The 16,554-nt window shown below is 43.8% G+C and overlaps 1 long non-coding RNA gene across 1 annotated transcript in view; it reads left to right on the top strand.

The window, feature by feature from the left end:
- The first annotated feature begins 1,624 nt into the window (after positions 1–1,624).
- The window catches only part of LOC132419262 (uncharacterized), a 555,421-nt gene continuing 540,491 nt past the window's right edge, over positions 1,625–16,554 (top strand). Inside the window, exon 1 of the long non-coding RNA XR_009518163.1 lies at positions 1,625–1,717. This is a non-coding gene — a long non-coding RNA (uncharacterized lncRNA). The remainder of the gene's footprint in view (positions 1,718–16,554) is intronic.

The following is a 16,554-nucleotide window of genomic DNA, read 5'->3' on the forward strand; positions in this document are numbered from 1 at the left end:
GTGTATTACTGATACCTTATGATGTTTCTTTTTCTGTGTGACTTATTTCAGTTAGAATCATCATACCTGAATCCACTCATTGTGCTGCTAAGGGCCTGATGACACAGATTTCATTGCTGAGTGATATTGCTTTGTAAGTAAATACCACAACTTCTTTATCCATTTTTCACTTTCTGCGATGTTGAACTTGTACTCTAAACGAGGTTCTTGTAAACAGAGCCGTTCCAAACTTTGGGGTGGCTGTGTCTTTTTGATTTTAATTTCCCTAAGCTATAGGACCATAAGTGGAAGTGCCCTAGGCTCTGTTGCTTTGTTTTTTAGATGTTTCAGGAAACACCATACACTTCTCTCGAGTGTCTGTTGGCAATTTACATCCCGCCCATCAGCATAACAAGGCTCCCAGTTCTCCATGGCCTGTCCTGCCTTTCTGGATTTTACACTTTTTTCAGATGGCCCTTTTGACCGGGGGGAAGTGAGACTTCATTGTAGTGCAGATTTCCTTTGCAAGCTTGCTTGGTTGGCCAAAAAGGGCGTATGCGTTTTTTCCTGAATATATTCAGGAAAAAACGCATACGCCCTTTTTGGCCAAGTGCATCATTGTGGACGTTCTGCCTCTTTTCCTATGCTTTCAATGCAATTCCAGTCTACCTCCTGAAATCGGTTTCCTGCAATTCTGCCCCGCTTTCAAGTCCTCTTGGCAGCCTTCCTTCAGTCTATTTTTGGACGATAGCTGTCATTTATAACTCTTCAGGTTTGTGAATTACAGTGCCCCTGAGCTCCTTTCTTCAACTCGCTTTCTTGTGACCTGGCCGCAACACCGCAGGATGGCTTCAGGCCCTAATCTGGTTCCGGCCCGGCACGCTGAGCCTTTGGTTAATTCCTCTTCCTGGTGGGAAATGAGAGTTAAATTTGCCCGTCCAGACACCTCCAGCTAGCCTCTCATTGGTTCTCGCTATTCCTGTTCATCTTCCGCAGAAATTGCAAACTGGGCCAAACAGGAGGTTAAAGGGACTGACTCTCCAAGTGGGGAGAGTGTTAGTAAAGCGTCTGGAATGTTGCACCCGAGTACCAGGGGAGGAAAACTGAGACATATTTGAACACGTCTCCCGATCACATGGTTGATCATACTCTAGGTTCCACATGCATGTTTTAGCTGAAGGAAGAATACCTTAAACCTGGGTAGTTGAAACCCGTGGAATGGGTACCATGCAATATGACTTCAAAGGGTCTTCATTTGCTCACCGAACCTCTCCAATCCTATCACTGCTGCGTTTATGCCCCTGTACACATGCTTGATTCTCTTTCGGAGACATAGCAATCCATAGGTTTTAAGATACTTACTAGTCAGGTACATTCTTAGGCGTTTAATATGGGGTGTTGAGTCCATTTCGTTGAGCAAGGAGTAGCTCTTGTCTATTCCATATTTGGCTTAAGGAACTTTATCTGTGCTCATTTCAATCTCTGGTTTTATGCAGCACCCCAACTCACCTTTACCCTTAAGCAAGAATAAGTTGGTTTTCTAAATTTGAGACCCTGTTCTGTTCTGTAATTCAGTTCCTGTGTAGCCAAGTTTCCATTCCGTGTATTACTGATATCTTATGATGTTTCTTTTTCTGTGTGACTTATTTCAGTTAGAATCATCATACCTGAATCCACTCATTGTGCTGCTAAGGGCCTGATGACACAGATTTCATTGCTGAGTGATATTGCTTTTTAAGTAAATACCACAACTTCTTTATCCATTTTTCACTTTCTGCGATGTTGAACTTGTACTGTAAACGAGGTTCTTGTAAACAGAGCCGTTCCAAACTTTGGGGTGGCTGTGTCTTTTTGATTTTAATTTCCCTAAGCTATAGGACCATAAGTGGAAGTGCCCTAGGTTCTGTTGCTTTGTTTTTTAGATGTTTCAGGAAACACCATACACTTCTCCCGAGTGGTTGTTGGCAATTTACATCCCGCCCATCAGCATAACAAGGCTCCCAGTTCTCCATGGCCTGTCCTGCCTTTCTGGATTTTACACTTTTTTCAGATGGCCCTTTTGACCGGGGGGAAGTGAGACTTCATTGTAGTGCAGATTTCCTTTGCAAGCTTGCTTGGTTGGCCAAAAAGGGCGTATGCGTTTTTTCCTGAATATATTCAGGAAAAAACGCATACGCCCTTTTTGGCCAAGTGCATCATTGTGGACGTTCTGCCTCTTTTCCTATGCTTTCAATGCAATTCCAGTCTACCTCCTGAAATCGGTTTCCTGCAATTCTGCCCCGCTTTCAAGTCCTCTTGGCAGCCTTACTTCAGTCTATTTTTGGACGATAGCTGTCATTTATAACTCTGCAGGTTTGTGAATTACAGTGCCCCTGAGCTCCTTTCTTCAACTTGCTTTCTTGTGACCTGGCCGCAACACCGCAGGATGGCTTCAGGCCCTAATCTGGTTCCGGCACGGCACGCTGAGCCTTTGGTTATTTCCTCTTCCTGGTGGGAAATGAGAGTTAAATTTGCCCGTCCAGACACCTCCAGCTAGTCTCTCATTGGTTCTCGCTATTCCTGTTCATCTTCCGCAGAAATTGCAAACTGGGCCAAACAGGAGGTTAAAGGCGCTGACTCTCCAAGTGGGGAGAGTGTTAGTAAAGCGTCTGGAATGTTGCACCCGAGTACCAGGGGGGGAAAACTGAGACATATTTGAACACGTCTCCCATTCACATGGTTGATCATACTTGGGTTCCACATGCATGTTTTAGCTGAAGGAAGAATACCTTAAACCTGGACAGTTCAAACCCGTGTAATGGGTACCATGCAATATGACTTCAAAGGGTCTTCATTTGCTCACCGAACCTCTCCAATCCTATCACTGCTGCGTTTATGCCCCTGTACACATGCTTGATTCTCTTTTGGAGACATAGCAATCCATAGGTTTTACGATACTTTCTAGTCAGGTACATTCTTAGGCGTTTAATATGCGGTGTTGAGTCCATTTTGTTGAGCAAGGAGTAGCTCTTGTCTATTCCATATTTGACTTAAGGAACTTTATCTGTGCTCATTTCAATCTCTGGTTTTATGCAGCACCCCAACTCACCTTTACCCTTAAGCAAGCATAAGTTGGTTTTCTAAATTTGAGACCCTGTTCTGTTCTGTAATTCAGTTCCTGTGTAGCCAAGTTTACATTCCGTGTATTACTGATATCTTATGATGTTTCTTTTTCTGTGTGACTTACTTCAGTTAGAATCATCATACCTGAATCCACTCATTGTGCTGCTAAGGGCCTGATGACACAGATTTCATTGCTGAGTGATATTGCTTTGTAAGTGAATACCACAACTTCTTTATCCATTTTTCACTTTCTGCGATGTTGAACTTGTACTGTAAACGAGGTTCTTATAAACAGAGCCGATCCAAACTTTGGGGTGGCTGTGTCTTTTTGATTTTAATTTCCCTAAGCTATAGGACCATAAGTGGCAGTGCCCTAGGCTCTGTTGCTTTGTTTTTTAGATGTTTCAGGAAACACCATACACTTCTCCGGTGTGTCTGTTGGCAATTTACATCCCGCCCATCAGCATAACAAGGCTCCCAGTTCTCCATGGCCTGTCCTGCCTTTCTGGATTTTACACTTTTTTCAGATGGCCCTTTTGACCGGGGGGAAGTGAGACTTCATTGTAGTGCAGATTTCCTTTGCAAGCTTGCTTGGTTGGCCAAAAAGGGCGTATGCGTTTTTTCCTGAATATATTCAGGAAAAAACGCATACGCCCTTTTTGGCCAAGTGCATCATTGTGGACGTTCTGCCTCTTTTCCTATGCTTTCAATGCAATTCCAGTCTACCTCCTGAAATCGGTTTCCTGCAATTCTGCCCCGCTTTCAAGTCCTCTTGGCAGCCTTACTTCAGTCTATTTTTGGACGATAGCTGTCATTTGTAACTCTGCAGGTTTGTGAATTACAGTGCCCCTGAGCTCCTTTCTTCAACTCGCTTTCTTGTGACCTGGCCGCAACACCGCAGGATGGCTTCAGGCCCTAATCTGGTTCCGGCCCGGCATGCTGAGCCTTTGGTTAATTCCTCTTCCTGGTGGGAAATGAGAGTTAAATTTGCCCGTCCAGACACCGCCAGCTAGTCTCTCATTGGTTCTCGCTATTCCTGTTCATCTTCCGCAGAAATTGCAAACTGGGCCAAACAGGAGGTTAAAGGCGCTGACTCTCCAAGTGGGGAGAGTGTTAGTAAAGCATCTGGAATGTTGCACCCGAGTACCAGGGGAGGAAAACTGAGACATATTTGAACACGTCTCCCGTTCACATGGTTGATCATACTTGGGTTCCACATGCATGTTTTAGCTGAAGGAAGAATACCTTAAACCTGGAGAGTTGAGGCCCGTGGAATGGGTACCATGCAATATGACTTCAAAGGGTCTTCATTTGCTCACCGAACCTCTCCAATCCTATCACTGCTGCGTTTATGCCCCTGTACACATGCTTGATTCTCTTTTGGAGACATAGCAATCCATAGGTATTACGATACTTACTAGTCAGGTACATTCTTAGGCGTTTAATATGCGGTGTTGAGTCCATTTCGTTGAGCAAGGAGTAGCTCTTGTCTATTCCATATTTGACTTAAGGAACTTTATCTGTGCTCATTTCAATCTCTGGTTTTATGCAGCACCCCAACTCACCTTTACCCTTAAGCAAGCATAAGTTGGTTTTCTAAATTTGAGACCCTGTTCTGTTCTGTAATTCAGTTCCTGTGTAGCCAAGTTTACATTCCGTGTATTACTGATATCTTATGATGTTTTTTTTCTGTGTGACTTATTTCAGTTAGAATCATCATACCTGAATCCACTCATTGTGATGCTAAGGGCCTGATGACATAGATTTCATTGCTGAGTGATATTGCTTTGTAAGTAAATACCACAACTTCTTTATCCATTTTTCACTTTCTGCGATGTTGAACTTGTACTGTAAATGAGGTTCTTGTAAACAGAGGCGTCCCAAACTTTGGGGTGGCTGTGTCTTTTTGATTTTAATTTCCCTAAGCTATAGGACCATAAGTGGCAGTGCCCCAGGCTCTGTTGCTTTGTTTTTTAGATGTTTCAGGAAACACCATACACTTCTCCCGAGTGTCTGTTGGCAATTTACATCCCGCCCATCAGCATAACAAGGCTCCCAGTTCTCCATGGCCTGTCCTGCCTTTCTGGATTTTACACTTTTTTCAGATGGCCCTTTTGACCGGGGGGAAGTGAGACTTCATTGTAGTGCAGATTTCCTTTGCAAGCTTGCTTGGTTGGCCAAAAAGGGCGTATGCGTTTTTTCCTGAATATATTCAGGAAAAAACGCATACGCCCTTTTTGGCCAAGTGCATCATTGTGGACGTTCTGCCTCTTTTCCTATGCTTTCAATGCAATTCCAGTCTACCTCCTGAAATCGGTTTCCTGCAATTCTGCCCCGCTTTCAAGTCCTCTTGGCAGCCTTACTTCAGTCTATTTTTGGACGATAGCTGTCATTTATAACTCTGCAGGTTTGTGAATTACAGTGCCCCTGAGCTCCTTTCTTCAACTCGCTTTCTTTTGAGCTGGCCACAACACTGCAGGATGGCTTCAGGCCCTAATCTGGTTCCGGCACGGCACGCTGAGCCTTTGGTTAATTCCTCTTCCTGGTGGGAAATGAGAGTTAAATTTGCCTGTCCAGACACCTCCAGCTAGCCTCTCATTGGTTCTCGCTATTCCTGTTCATCTTCCGCAGAAATTGCAAACTGGGCCAAACAGGAGGTTAAAGGGACTGACTCTCCAAGTGGGGAGAGTGTTAGTAAAGCGTCTGGAATGTTGCACCCGAGTACCAGGGGAGGAAAACTGAGACATATTTGAACACGTCTCCCGATCACATGGTTGATCATACTCTAGGTTCCACATGCATGTTTTAGCTGAAGGAAGAATACCTTAAACCTGGGTAGTTGAAACCCGTGGAATGGGTACCATGCAACATGACTTCAAAGGGTCTTCATTTGCTCACCGAACCTCTCCAATCCTATCACTGCTGCGTTTATGCCCCTGTTCACATGCTTGATTCTCTTTCGGAGACATAGCAATCATTGGTTTTTAAGACACTTACTACTCAGGTACATTCTTAGGCGTTTAATATGCGGTGTTGAGTCCATTTCGTTGAGCAAGGAGTAGCTCTTGTCTATTCCATATTTGACTTAAGGAACTTTATCTGTGCTCATTTCAATCTCTGGTTTTATGCAGCACCCCAACTCACCTTTACCCTTAAGCAAGCATAAGTTGGTTTTCTAAATTTGAGACCCTGTTCTGTTTTGGAATTCAGTTCCTGTGTAGCCAAGTTTACATTCCGTGTATTACTGATATCTTATGATGTTTCTTTTTCTGTGTGACTTATTTCAGTTAGAATCATCATACCTGAATCCACTCATTGTGCTGCTAAGGGCCTGATGACATAGAATTCATTGCTGAGTGATATTGCTTTGTAAGTAAATACCACAACTTCTTTATCCATTTTTCACTTTCTGCGATGTTGAACTTGTACTGTAAACGAGGTTCTTGTAAACAGAGCCGTTCCAAACTTTGGGGTGGCTGTGTCTTTTTGATTTTAATTTCCCTAAGCTATAGGACCATAAGTGGAAGTGCCCTAGGTTCTGTTGCTTTGTTTTTTAGATGTTTCAGGAAACACCATATACTTCTCCCGAGTGTCTGTTGGCAATTTACATCCCGCCCATCAGCATAACAAGGCTCCCAGTTCTCCATGGCCTGTCCTGCCTTTCTGGATTTTACACTTTTTTCAGATGGCCCTTTTGACCGGGGGGAAGTGAGACTTCATTGTAGTGCAGATTTCCTTTGCAAGCTTGCTTGGTTGGCCAAAAAGGGTGTATGCGTTTTTTCCTGAATATATTCAGGAAAAAACGCATACGCACTTTTTGGCCAAGTGCATCATTGTGGACGTTCTGCCTCTTTTCCTATGCTTTCAATGCAATTCCAGTCTACCTCCTGAAATCGGTTTCCTGCAATTCTGCCCCGCTTTCAAGTCCTCTTGGCAGCCTTACTTCAGTGTATTTTTGGACGATAGCTGTCATTTATAACTCTGCAGGTTTGTGAATTACAGTGCCCCTGGGCTCCTTTCTTCAACTCGCTTTCTTTTGAGCTGGCCGCAACACCGCAGGATGGCTTGAGGCCCTAATCTGGTTCCGGTACGGCACGCTGAGCCTTTGGTTGTTTACTCTTCCTGGTGGGAAATGAGAGTTAAATTTGCCCGTCCAGACACCTCCAGCTAGCCTCTCATTGGTTCTCGCTATTCCTGTTCATCTTCCGCAGAAATTGCAAACTGGGCCAAACAGGAGGTTAAAGGCGCTGACTCTCCAAGTCGGGAGAGTGTTAGTAAAGCGTCTGGAATGTTGCACCCGAGTACCAGAGGAGGAAAACTGAGACATATTTGAACACGTCTCCCGTTCACATGGTTGATCATACTCTGGGTTCCACATGCATGTTTTAGCTGAAGGAAGAATACCTTAAACCTGGGTAGTTGAAACCCGTGGAATGGGTACCATGCAATATGACTTCAAAGTGTCTTCATTTGCACACCGAACCTCTCCAATCCTATCACTGCTGCGTTTATGCCCCTGTACACATGCTTGATTCTCTTTTGGAGACATAGCAATCCATAGGTTTTAAGATACTTACTAGTCAGGAACATTCTTAGGCGTTTAATATGGGGTGTTGAGTCCATTTCGTTGAGCAAGGAGTAGCTCTTGTCTATTCCATATTTGGCTTAAGGAACTTTATCTGTGCTCATTTCAATCTCTGGTTTTATGCAGCACCCCAACTCACCTTTCCCCTTAAGCAAGCATAAGTTGGTTTCCTAAATTTGAGACCCTGTTCTGTTCTGGAATGCAGTTCCTGTGTAGCCAAGTTTACATTCCGTGTATTAGTGATATCTTATGATGTTTCTTTTTCTGTGTGACTTATTTCAGTTAGAATCATCATACCTGAATCCACTCATTGTGATGCTAAGGGCCTGATGACATAGATTTCATTGCTGAGTGATATTGCTTTGTAAGTAAATACCACAACTTCTTTATCCATTTTTCACTTTCTGCGATGTTGAACTTGTACTGTAAACGAGGTTCTTGTAAACAGAGCCGTTCCAAACTTTGGGGTGGCTGTGTCTTTTTGATTTTAATTTCCCTAAACTATAGGACCATAAGTGGAAGTGCCCTAGGCTCTGTTGCTTTGTTTTTTAGATGTTTCAGGAAACACCATACACTTCTCCCAAGTGTGTGTTGGCAATTTACATCCCGCCCATCAGCATAACAAGGCTCCCAGTTCTCAATGGCCTGTTGCCTTTCTGGATTTTACACTTTTTTCAGATGGCCCTTTTGACCGGGGGGAAGTGAGACTTCATTGTAGTGCAGATTTCCTTTGCAAGCTTGCTTGGTTGGCCAAAAAGGGCGTATGCGTTTTTTCCTGAATATATTCAGGAAAAAACGCATACGCCCTTTTTGGCCAAGTGCATCATTGTGGACGTTCTGCCTCTTTTCCTATGCTTTCAATGCAATTCCAGTCTACCTCCTGAAATCGGTTTCCTGCAATTCTGCCCCGCTTTCAAGTCCTCTTGGCAGCCTTACTTCAGTCTATTTTTGGACGATAGCTGTCATTTATAACTCTGCAGGTTTGTGAATTACAGTGCCCCTGAGCTCCTTTCTTCAACTCGCTTTCTTTTGAGCTGGCCGCAACACCGAAGGATGGCTTCAGGCCCTAATCTGGTTCCGGTACGGCACGCTGAGCCTTTGGTTATTTCCTCTTCCTGTTGGGAAATGAGAGTTAAATTTGCCCGTCCAGACACCTCCAGCTAGCCTCTCATTGGTTCTCGCTATTCCTGTTCATCTTCCGCAGAAATTGCAAACTGGGCCAAACAGGAGGTTAAAGGGGCTGTCTCTCCAAGTGGGGAGAGTGTTAGTAAAGCGTCTGGAATGTTGCACCCGAGTACCGGGGAGGAAAACTGAGACATATTTGAACACGTCTCCCGTTCACATGGTTGATCATACTTGGGTTCCACATGCATGTTTTAGCTGAAGGAAGAATACCTTAAACCTGGAGAGTTGAGACCCGTGGAATGGGTACCACGCAATATGACTTCAAAGGGTCTTCATTTGCTCACCGAACCTCTCCAATCTTATCACTGCTGCGTTTATGCCCCTGTACACATGCTTGATTCTCTTTTGGAGACATAGCAATCCATAGGTTTTACGATACTTACTAGTCAGGTAAATTCTTAGGCGTTTAATATGCGGTGTTGAGTCCATTTCGTTGAGCAAGGAGTAGCTCTTGTCTATTCCATATTTGACTTAAGGAACTTTATCTGTGCTCATTTCAATCTCTGGTTTTATGCACCACCCCAACTCACCTTTACCCTTAAGCAAGCATAAGTTGGTTTTCTAAATTTGAGACCCTGTTCTGTTCTGTAATTCAGTTCCTGTGTAGCCAAGTTTACATTCCGTGTATTACTGATATCTTATGATGTTTCTTTTTCTGTGTGACTTATTTCAGTTAGAATCATCATACCTGAATCCACTCATTGTGATGCTAAGGGCCTGATGACATAGATTTCATTGCTGAGTGATATTGCTTTGTAAGTAAATACCACAACTTCTTTATCCATTTTTCACTTTCTGCGATGTTGAACTTGTACTGTAAACGAGGTTCTTGTAAACAGAGGCGTCCCAAACTTTGGGGTGGCTGTGTCTTTTTGATTTTAATTTCCCTAAGCTATAGGACCATTAGTGGCAGTGCCCTAGGCTCTGTTGCTTTGTTTTTTAGATGTTTCAGGAAACACCATACACTTCTCCCGAGTGGTTGTTGGCAATTTACATCCCGCCCATCAGCATAACAAGGCTCCCAGTTCTCCATGGCCTGTCCTGCCTTTCTGGATTTTACACTTTTTTCAGATGGCCCTTTTGACCGGGGGGAAGTGAGACTTCATTGTAGTGCAGATTTCCTTTGCAAGCTTGCTTGGTTGGCCAAAAAGGGCGTATGCGTTTTTTCCTGAATATATTCAGGAAAAAACGCATACGCCCTTTTTGGCCAAGTGCATCATTGTGGACGTTCTGCCTCTTTTCCTATGCTTTCAATGCAATTCCAGTCTACCTCCTGAAATCGGTTTCCTGCAATTCTGCCCCGCTTTCAAGTCCTCTTGGCAGCCTTACTTCAGTCTATTTTTGGACGATAGCTGTCATTTATAAGTCTGCAGGTTTGTGAATTACAGTGCCCCTGAGCTCCTTTCTTCAACTCGCTTTCTTTTGAGCTGGCCGCAACACCGCAGGATGGCTTCAGGCCCAAATTGGTTCCGGTACGGCACACTGAGCCTTTGGTTATTTCCTCTTCCTGGTGGGAAATGAGAGTTAAATTTGCCCGTCCAGACACCTCCAGCTAGCCTCTCATTGGTTCTCGCTATTCCTGTTCATCTTCCGCAGAAATTGCAAACTGGGCCAAGCAGGAGGTTAAAGGCGCTGACTCTCCAAGTGGGGAGAGTGTTAGTAAAGCGTCTGGAATGTTGCACCCGAGTACCAGGGGAGGAAAACTGAGACATATTTGAACACGTCTCCCATTCACATGGTTGATCATACTTGGGTTCCACATGCATGTTTTAGCTGAAGGAAGAATACCTAAAACCTGGGTAGTTGAAACCCGTGGAATGGGTACCATGCAATATGACTTCAAAGGGTCTTCATTTGCTCACCGAACCTCTCCAATCCTATCACTGCTTCGTTTATGCCCCTGTACACATGCTTGATTCTCTTTCGGAGACATAGCAATCCATAGGTTTTAAGATACTTACTAGTCAGGTACATTCTTAGGCGTTTAATATGCGGTGTTGAGTCCATTTCGTTGAGCAAGGAGTAGCTCTTGTCTATTCCATATTTGGCTTAAGGAACTTTATCTGTGCTCATTTCAATCTCTGGTTTTATGCAGCAACCCAACTCACCTTTCCCCTTAAGCAAGCATAAGTTGGTTTTCTAAATTTGAGAACCTGTTCTGTTTTGGAATTCAGTTCCTGTGTAGCCAAGTTTACATTCCGTGTATTAGTGATATCTTATGATGTTTCTTTTTCTGTGTGACTTATTTCAGTTAGAATCATCGTACCTGAATCTACTCATTATGCTGCTACGGGCCTGATGACATAGATTTCATTGCTGAGTGATACTGCATTGTACGTAAGTACCACAAATTCTTTATCCATTTTTCACTTTCTGCGATGTTGAACTTGTACTGTAAACGAGGTTCTTGTAAACAGAGCCGTTCCAAACTTTGGGGTGGCTGTGTCTTTTTGATTTTAATTTCCCTAAGCTATAGGACCATAAGTGGAAGTGCCCTAGGTTCAGTTGCTTTGTTTTTTAGATGTTTCAGGAAACACCATACACTTCTCCCGAGTGGTTGTTGGCAATTTACATCCCGCCCATCAGCATAACAAGGCTCCCAGTTCTCCATGGCCTGTCCTGCCTTTCTGGATTTTACACTTTTTTCAGATGGCCCTTTTGACCGGGGGGAAGTGAGACTTCATTGTAGTGCAGATTTCCTTTGCAAGCTTGCTTGGTTGGCCAAAAAGGGCGTATGCGTTTTTTCCTGAATATATTCAGGAAAAAACGCATACGCCCTTTTTGGCCAAGTGCATCATTGTGGACGTTCTGCCTCTTTTCCTATGCTTTCAATGCAATTCCAGTCTACCTCCTGAAATCGGTTTCCTGCAATTCTGCCCCGCTTTCAAGTCCTCTTGGCAGCCTTACTTCAGTCTATTTTTGGACGATAGCTGTCATTTATAACTCTGCAGGTTTGTGCATTACAGTGCCCGTGAGCTCCTTTCTTCAACTTGCTTTCTTTTGACCTGGCCGCAACACCGCAGGATGGCTTCAGGCCCTAATCTGGTTCCGGCACGGCACGCTGAGCCTTTGGTTATTTCCTTTTCCTGGTGGGAAATGAGAGTTAAATTTGCCCGTCCAGACACCTCCAGCTAGTCTCTCATTGGTTCTCGCTATTCCTGTTCATCTTCCGCAGAAATTGCAAACTGGGCCAAACAGGAGGTTAAAGGCGCTGACTCTCCAAGTGGGGAGAGTGTTAGTAAAGCGTCTGGAATGTTGCACCCGAGTACGAGGGGAGGAAAACTGAGACATATTTGAACACGTCTCCCGTTCACATGGTTGATCATACTTGGGTTCCACATGCATGTTTTAGCTGAAGGAAGAATACCTTAAACCTGGAGAGTTAAGACCCGTGTAATGGGTACCATGCAATATGACTTCAAAGGGTCTTCATTTGCTCACCGAACCTCTCCAATCCTATCACTGCTGCGTTTATGCCCCTGTACACATGCTTGATTCTCTTTCGGAGACATAGCAATCCATAGGTTTTTAAGATACTTACTATTCAGTTACATTCTTAGGCGTTTAATATGCGGTGTTGAGTCCATTTCGTTGAGCAAGGAGTAGCTCTTGTCTATTCCATATTTGACTTAAGGAACTTTATCTGTGCTCATTTCAATCTCTGGTTTTATGCAGCACCCCAACTCACCTTTACCCTTAAGCAAGCATAAGTTGGTTTTCTAAATTTGAGACCCTGTTCTGTTCTGTAATTCAGTTCCTGTGTAGCCAAGTTTACATTCCGTGTATTACTGATATCTTATGATGTTTCTTTTTCTGTGTGACTTACTTCAGTTAGAATCATCATACCTGAATCCACTCATTGTGCTGCTAAGGGCCTGATGACACAGATTTCATTGCTGAGTGATATTGCTTTGTAAGTAAATACCACAACTTCTTTATCCATTTTTCACTTTCTGCGATGTTGAACTTGTACTGTAAACGAGGTTCTTATAAACAGAGCCGTTCCAAACTTTGGGGTGGCTGTGTCTTTTTGATTTTAATTTCCCTAAGCTATAGGACCATAAGTGGAAGTGCCCTAGGTTCTGTTGCTTTGTTTTTTAGATGTTTCAGGAAACACCATACACTTCTCCCAAGTGTCTGTTGGCAATTTACATCCCGCCCATCAGCATAACAAGGCTCCCAGTTCTCCATGGCCTGTCCTGCCTTTCTGGATTTTACACTTTTTTCAGATGGCCCTTTTGACCGGGGGGAAGTGAGACTTCATTGTAGTGCAGATTTCCTTTGCAAGCTTGCTTGGTTGGCCAAAAAGGGCGTATGCGTTTTTTCCTGAATATATTCAGGAAAAAACGCATACGCCCTTTTTGGCCAAGTGCATCATTGTGGACGTTCTGCCTCTTTTCCTATGCTTTCAATGCAATTCCAGTCTACCTCCTGAAATCGGTTTCCTGCAATTCTGCCCCGCTTTCAAGTCCTCTTGGCAGCCTTACTTCAGTCTATTTTTGGACGATAGCTGTCATTTATAACTCTGCAGGTTTGTGAATTACAGTGCCCCTGAGCTCCTTTCTTCAACTCGCTTTCTTGTGACCTGGCCGCAACACCGCAGGATGGCTTCAGGCCCTAATCTGGTTCCGGCCCGGCATGCTGAGCCTTTGGTTAATTCCTCTTCCTGGTGGGAAATGAGAGTTAAATTTGCCCGTCCAGACACCTCCAGCTAGCCTCTCATTGGTTCTCGCTATTCCTGTTCATCTTCCGCAGAAATTGCAAACTGGGCCAAACAGGAGGTTAAAGGGACTGACTCTCCAAGTGGGGAGAGTGTTAGTAAAGCGTCTGGAATGTTGCACCCGAGTACCAGGGGAGGAAAACTGAGACATATTTGAACACGTCTCCCGATCACATGGTTGATCATACTTGGGTTCCACATGCATGTTTTAGCTGAAGGAAGAATACCTTAAACCTGGAGAGTTGAGACCCGTGTAATGGGTACCATGAAATATGACTTCAAAGGGTCTTCATTTGCTCACCGAACCTCTCCAATCCTATCACTGCTGCGTTTATGCCCCTGTACACATGCTTGATTCTCTTTCGGAGACATAGCAATCCATAGGTTTTACGATACTTACTAGTCAGGTACATTCTTAGGCGTTTAATATGCGGTGTTGAGTCCATTTCATTGAGCAAGGAGTAGCTCTTGTCTATTCCATATTTGACTTAAGGAACTTTATCTGTGCTCATTTCAATCTCTGGTTTTATGCACCACCCCAACTCACCTTTACCCTTAAGCAAGCATAAGTTGGTTTTCTAAATTTGAGACCCTGTTCTGTTCTGGAATGCAGTTCCTGTGTAGCCAAGTTTACATTCCGTGTATTACTGATATCTTATGATGTTTCTTTTTCTGTGTGACTTATTTCAGTTAGAATCATCATACCTGAATCCACTCATTGTGATGCTAAGGGCCTGATGACATAGATTTCATTGCTGAGTGATATTGCTTTGTAAGTAAATACCACAACTTCTTTATCCATTTTTCACTTTCTGCGATGTTGAACTTGTACTGTAAACGAGGTTCTTGTAAACAGAGGCGTCCCAAACTTTGGGGTGGCTGTGTCTTTTTGATTTTAATTTCTCTAAGCTATAGGACCATAAGTGGCAGTGCCCTAGGCTCTGTTGCTTTGTTTTTTAGATGTTTCAGGAAACACCATACACTTCTCCCGAGTGTCTGTTGGCAATTTACATCCCGCCCATCAGCATAACAAGGCTCCCAGTTCTCCATGGCCTGTCCTGCCTTTCTGGATTTTACACTTTTTTCAGATGGCCCTTTTGACCGGGGGGAAGTGAGACTTCATTGTAGTGCAGATTTCCTTTGCAAGCTTGCTTGGTTGGCCAAAAAGGGCGTATGCGTTTTTTCCTGAATATATTCAGGAAAAAACGCATACGCCCTTTTTGGCCAAGTGCATCATTGTGGACGTTCTGCCTCTTTTCCTATGCTTTCAATGCAATTCCAGTCTACCTCCTGAAATCGGTTTCCTGCAATTCTGCCCCGCTTTCAAGTCCTCTTGGCAGCCTTACTTCAGTCTATTTTTGGACGATAGCTGTCATTTATAACTCTGCAGGTTTGTGAATTACAGTGCCCCTGAGCTCCTTTCTTCAACTCGCTTTCTTTTGAGCTGGCCGCAACACCGAAGGATGGCTTCAGGCCCTAATCTGGTTCCGGTACGGCACGCTGAGCCTTTGGTTATTTCCTCTTCCTGTTGGGAAATGAGAGTTAAATTTGCCCGTCCAGACACCTCCAGCTAGCCTCTCATTGGTTCTCGCTATTCCTGTTCATCTTCCGCAGAAATTGCAAACTGGGCCAAACAGGAGGTTAAAGGGGCTGTCTCTCCAAGTGGGGAGAGTGTTAGTAAAGCGTCTGGAATGTTGCACCCGAGTACCGGGGAGGAAAACTGAGACATATTTGAACACGTCTCCCGTTCATATGGTTGATCATACTTGGGTTCCACATGCATGTTTTAGCTAAAGGAAGAATACCTTAAACATGGAGAGTTGAGACCCGTGTAATGGGTACCATGCAATATGACTTCAAAGGGTCTTCATTTGCTCACCGAACCTCTCCAATCCTATCACTGCTGCGTTTATGCCCCTATACACATGCTTGATTCTCTTTTGGAGACATAGCAATCCATAGGTTTTACGATACTTACTAGTCAGGTAAATTCTTAGGCGTTTAATATGCGGTGTTGAGTCCATTTCGTTGAGCAAGGAGTAGCTCTTGTCTATTCCATATTTGACTTAAGGAACTTTATCTGTGCTCATTTCAATCTCTGGTTTTATGCACCACCCCAACTCACCTTTACCCTTAAGCAAGCATAAGTTGGTTTTCTAAATTTGAGACCCTGTTCTGTTCTGTAATTCAGTTCCTGTGTAGCCAAGTTTACATTCCGTGTATTACTGATATCTTATGATGTTTCTTTTTCTGTGTGACTTATTTCAGGTAGAATCATCATACCTGAATCCACTCATTGTGATGCTAAGGGCCTGATGACATAGATTTCATTGCTGAGTGATATTGCTTTGTAAGTAAATACCACAACTTCTTTATCCATTTTTCACTTTCTGCGATGTTGAACTTGTACTGTAAACGAGGTTCTTGTAAACAGAGGCGTCCCAAACTTTGGGGTGGCTGTGTCTTTTTGATTTTAAATTCCCTAAGCTATAGGACCATTAGTGGCAGTGCCCTAGGCTCTGTTGCTTTGTTTTTTAGATGTTTCAGGAAACACCATACACTTCTCCCGAGTGTCTGTTGGCAATTTACATCCCGCCCATCAGCATAACAAGGCTCCCAGTTCTCCATGGCCTGTCCTGCCTTTCTGGATTTTACACTTTTTTCAGATGGCCCTTTTGACCGGGGGGAAGTGAGACTTCATTGTAGTGCAGATTTCCTTTGCAAGCTTGCTTGGTTGGCCAAAAAGGGCGTATGCGTTTTTTCCTGAATATATTCAGGAAAAAACGCATACGCCCTTTTTGGCCAAGTGCATCATTGTGGACGTTCTGCCTCTTTTCCTATGCTTTCAATGCAATTCCAGTCTACCTCCTGAAATCGGTTTCCTGCAATTCTGCCCCGCTTTCAAGTCCTCTTGGCAGCCTTACTTCAGTCTATTTTTGGACGATTGCTGTCATTTATAAGTCTGCAGGTTTGTGAATTACAG

Source organism: Delphinus delphis, unplaced genomic scaffold, assembly GCF_949987515.2.
Source record: "Delphinus delphis unplaced genomic scaffold, mDelDel1.2 scaffold_48, whole genome shotgun sequence".
Classification (NCBI taxonomy): Eukaryota; Metazoa; Chordata; class Mammalia; order Artiodactyla; family Delphinidae; genus Delphinus; species Delphinus delphis.